The 5,000-nt window shown below is 54.3% G+C and overlaps 2 non-coding genes across 2 annotated transcripts; both read left to right on the forward strand.

The window, feature by feature from the left end:
* The first annotated feature begins 1,660 nt into the window (after positions 1 to 1,660).
* On the forward strand, positions 1,661 to 1,779 carry LOC141268297 (5S ribosomal RNA). The gene has a single exon (XR_012321389.1). It is a non-coding gene; the product is annotated as a 5S ribosomal RNA (ribosomal RNA).
* A 1,685-nt stretch (positions 1,780 to 3,464) lies between these two features.
* Positions 3,465 to 3,583, forward strand: LOC141270167 (5S ribosomal RNA). Its single transcript, XR_012321578.1, has one exon. It is a non-coding gene; the product is annotated as a 5S ribosomal RNA (ribosomal RNA).
* The last annotated feature ends 1,417 nt before the right edge of the window (positions 3,584 to 5,000 follow it).

The following is a 5,000-nucleotide window of genomic DNA, read 5'->3' on the forward strand; positions in this document are numbered from 1 at the left end:
CTTTTTTCCATTCCTTTTTTCACAAGCGCACACATGCTCCTTTCTTCTTTTCATTTGCTTTCTCTCTTGCGCTATTTAATCCTTGCAAAATACCAGCATCCTTCTCATCACCGTGGGCCTCCAGCATTGTTGCTTATTTACTTTTAATACTAGGCTTCTTTTCACCAGGACCAGCGACTCCCGCATGACTGGAGGCAACCACCGCTGACCTGGAGGCAACCACCGGTAACCTGGAGGCCAGTTTACAGCACAACCCAAGCAAAACACCTTTGCAGGCCACACGACCCCCCCGAAGAGCAGCTCAAATTCACTCGCAACCATCTCACCCTCTTCCTTCATTCACTCCTGGGCGTTTCGCTCCACCCCAAGTTGCGGGTCCAGCTTGCTCTTTCTGTCACATCCCCGCGATGAACGGTTTAGCCTGCAGGAGACCCTGCGCCGAGCCATTTTTAAACACATCTGATGCGGCAGGTGTTTCATTGCTCAACAAACAACACCTATAGGGACGGCACAGCCTATGCATCGGTCCTTCGGAGACCGCCCCAGAACGGCCAGAGTTCTCGTCCCCACGCGAGCCTGAGGAAGGCTGGCCAGGCGATGGGCCAAGCAGCGTCTACTGGCCATACCACCTTGGATACGTCCGATCTCGCAAGCAAAGCAGAGATGGGTTCGGAAATACTTGGTTGGGACACCTCCTGAGAACACCAGGTATTGTAGACAATTTTGATGACGTTTTGCCATCTTGCCCAGCTCGGCTAGCAATGAGTGGCGCCTTGCTGGACAACGACCTTACGTAAAGTAGAGGCTGGAAGTCCCAAGCATCCCAAGCCCCCCAAGACCTCTAAGATAAGGACGCAACCCCGCCGCCTCTACCAGGCCTCACACCGAGCTCCTTGCCACGGCTAGGAGTGCTTATTGACCCCGCAGCCGGCCGTATGCAAATGATGGCGTTAAAAGCATCTCGCGCTGTGAAGGGGCCAGGCTTTCAGCAGCTGCCCAGGGGATGGTTTTAGAGGGCGACCGCCTAACGAGGGCCAGCAGAAGTAACGTCTTCTTCTTCAAAGAAGCTTGTGTAACTAACCCAATCAGACAGCTGCCCAGGAGCTAACCTCAGTGCTAGGAAGGAGCGGGAGGGAATTGAGGGGGTGGTTCCTGCTAAGGCCCTGAAATAATAATAAGACAGGCAGGAGAGTCTGACGCATGGTGGCGGAAAAGCTGCAGGTGCAAATAGGGAATGTGCTCTCGTGCGAGCAACTTGTGCATGCTCGCTGTGTGTGAGTGTGCGCTTCCTAGGTACGGCGCGCTGCAGACAGTCAAAAGGGTTGCTCCCTTTCATTAAAAGTTAATCCCCGGCTGCAGGCTATTAGAAAGCAACTAACCGCGCTCTACTCACCCTACCCAGGTCTACCGGTGAGTCTCGCCGCTGCTCCCGGCCTGTGGCATTGGCCGCGACGCTGACGTTCCGTGGACAGCGCGGCAGCCGATCAGTGAGCTCAGCGGCTCTGAGCGGGGCGTTCTGTCTACAAGACCTTTTTAAGGAGCCAGCAAAAAAGTGAAGAGAAAAGAAAGCACAAAAGCACCTTGTCTTACTAAGCACTGAAAAGGGCAGCCGGCAACCGGACGTCAAAGTGGAAAAGCAGCAAGTGAGAGGCCTGTCTCCGCCTACGGCCACACCACCCTGAACACGCCCGATCTCGTCTGATCTCGGAAGCTAAGCAGGGTCAGGCCTGGTTAGTACTTGGATGGGTGACCGCCTGGGAATACCAGGTGCTGTAGGCTTTTGCCTTTTCTTACTTCCACCAGCAGGGGTCACTCTCCTCTATGCCTTTTTTCCATTCCTTTTTTCACAAGCGCACACATGCTCCTTTCTTCTTTTCATTTGCTTTCTCTCTTGCGCTATTTAATCCTTGCAAAATACCAGCATCCTTCTCATCACCGTGGGCCTCCAGCATTGTTGCTTATTTACTTTTAATACTAGGCTTCTTTTCACCAGGACCAGCGACTCCCGCATGACTGGAGGCAACCACCGGTAACCTGGAGGCCAGTTTACAGCACAACCCAAGCAAAACACCTTTGCAGGCCACACGACCCCCCCGAAGAGCAGCTCAAATTCACTCGCAACCATCTCACCCTCTTCCTTCATTCACTCCTGGGCGTTTCGCTCCACCCCAAGTTGCGGGTCCAGCTTGCTCTTTCTGTCACATCCCCGCGATGAACGGTTTAGCCTGCAGGAGACCCTGCGCCGAGCCATTTTTAAACACATCTGATGCGGCAGGTGTTTCATTGCTCAACAAACAACACCTATAGGGACGGCACAGCCTATGCATCGGTCCTTCGGAGACCGCCCCAGAACGGCCAAAGTTCTCGTCCCCACGCGAGCCTGAGGAAGGCTGGCCGGGCGATGGGCCAAGCAGCGTCTACTGGCCATACCACCTTGCATACGTCCGATCTCGGAAGCAAAGCAGAGATGGGTTCGGAAATACTTGGTTGGGACACCTCCTGAGAACACCAGGTATTGTAGACAATTTTGATAACGTTTTGCCATCTTGCCCAGCTCGGCTAGCATTGAGTGGCGCCTTGCTGGACACCGACCTTACGTAAAGTAGAGGCTGGAAGTCCCAAGCATCCCAAGCCCCCCAAGACCTCTAAGATAAGGACGCAACCCCGCCGCCTCTACCAGGCCTCACACCGAGCTCCTTGCCATGGCTAGGAGTGCTTATTGACCCCGCAGCCGGCCGTATGCAAATGATGGCGTTAAAAGCATCTCGCGCTGTGAAGGGGCCAGGCTTTCAGCAGCTGCCCAGGGGATGGTTTTAGAGGGCGACCGCCTAACGAGGGCCAGCAGAAGTAACGTCTTCTTCTTCAAAGAATCTTGTGTAACTAACCCAATCAGACAGCTGCCCAGGAGCTAACCTCAGTGCTAGGAAGGAGCGGGAGGGAATTGAGGGGGTGGTTCCTGCTAAGGCCCTGAAATAATAATAAGACAGGCAGGAGAGTCTGACGCATGGTGGCGGAAAAGCTGCAGGTGCAAATAGGGAATGTGGTCTCGTGCGAGCAACTTGTGCATGCTCGCTGTGTGTGAGTGTGCGCTTCCTAGGTACGGCGCGCTGCAGACAGTCAAAAGGGTTGCTCCCTTTCATTAAAAGTTAATCCCCGGCTGCAGGCTATTAGAAAGCAACTAACCGCGCTCTACTCACCCTACCCAGGTCTACCGGTGAGTCTCGCCGCTGCTCCCGGCCTGTGGCATTGGCCGCGACGCTGACGTTCCGTCGACAGCGCGGCAGCCGATCAGTGAGCTCAGCGGCTCTGAGCGGGGCGTTCTGTCTACAAGACCTTTTTAAGGAGCCAGCAAAAAAGTGAAGAGAAAAGAAAGCACAAAAGCACCTTGTCTTACTAAGCACTGGAAAGGGCAGCCGGCAACCGGACGTCAAAGTGGAAAAGCAGCAAGTGAGAGGCCTGTCTCCGCCTACGGCCACACCACCCTGAATACGCCCGATCTCGTCTGATCTCAGAAGCTAAGCAGGGTTGGGCCTGGTTAGTACTTGGATGGGAGACTGCCTGGGAATACCAGGTGCTGTAGGCTTTTGCCTTTTCTTACTTCCACCAGCAGGGGTCACTCTCCTCTATGCCTTTTTTCCATTCCTTTTTTCACAAGCGCACACATGCTCCTTTCTTCTTTTCATTTGCTTTCTCTCTTGCGCTATTTAATCCTTGCAAAATACCAGCATCCTTCTCATCACCGTGGGCCTCCAGCATTGTTGCTTATTTACTTTTAATACTAGGCTTATTTTCACCAGGACCAGCGACTCCCGCATGACTGGAGGCAACCACCGCTGACCTGGAGGCAACCACCGGTAACCTGGAGGCCAGTTTACAGCACAACCCAAGCAAAACACCTTTGCAGGCCACACGACCCCCCCGAAGAGCAGCTCAAATTCACTCGCAACCATCTCACCCTCTTCCTTCATTCACTCCTGGGCGTTTCGCTCCACCCCAAGTTGCGGGTCCAGCTTGCTCTTTCTGTCACATCCCCGCGATGAACGGTTTAGCCTGCAGGAGACCCTGCGCCGAGCCATTTTTAAACACATCTGATGCGGCAGGTGTTTCATTGCTCAACAAACAACACCTATAGGGACGGCACAGCCTATGCATCGGTCCTTCGGAGACCGCCCCAGAACGGCCAGAGTTCTCGTCCCCACGCGAGCCTGAGGAAGGCTGGCCGGGCGATGGGCCAAGCAGCGTCTACTGGCCATACCACCTTGGATACGTCCGATCTCGGAAGCAAAGCAGAGATGGGTTCGGAAATACTTGGTTGGGACACCTCCTGAGAACACCAGGTATTGTAGACAATTTTGATGACGTTTTGCCATCTTGCCCAGCTCAGCTAGCATTGAGTGGCGCCTTGCTGGACACCGACCTTACGTAAAGTAGAGGCTGGAAGTCCCAAGCCTCCCAAGCCCCCCAAGACCTCTAAGATAAGGACGCAACCCCGCCGCCTCTACCAGGCCTCACACCGAGCTCCTTGCCACGGCTAGGAGTGCTTATTGACCCCGCAGCCGGCCGTATGCAAATGATGGCGTTAAAAGCATCTCGCGCTGTGAAGGGGCCAGGCTTTCAGCAGCTGCCCAGGAGATGGTTTTAGAGGGCGACCGCCTAACGAGGGCCAGCAGAAGTAACGTCTTCTTCTTCAAAGAATCTTGTGTAACTAACCCAATCAGACAGCTGCCCAGGAGCTAACCTCAGTGCTAGGAAGGAGCGGGAGGGAATTGAGGGGGTGGTTCCTGCTAAGGCCCTGAAATAATAATAAGACAGGCAGGAGAGTCTGACGCATGGTGGCGGAAAAGCTGCAGGTGCAAATAGGGAATGTGGTCTCGTGCGAGCAACTTGTGCATGCTCGCTGTGTGTGAGTGTGCGCTTCCTAGGTACGGCGCGCTGCAGACAGTCAAAAGGGTTGCTCCCTTTCATTAAAAGTTAATCCCCGGCTGCAGGCTATTAGAAAG

The sequence above is a fragment of the Phyllobates terribilis genome, unplaced genomic scaffold, assembly GCF_046119375.1.
Source record: "Phyllobates terribilis strain yellow unplaced genomic scaffold, ASM4611937v1 Scaffold_4__5_contigs__length_816908805, whole genome shotgun sequence".
NCBI lineage: Eukaryota > Metazoa > Chordata > Amphibia > Anura > Dendrobatidae > Phyllobates > Phyllobates terribilis.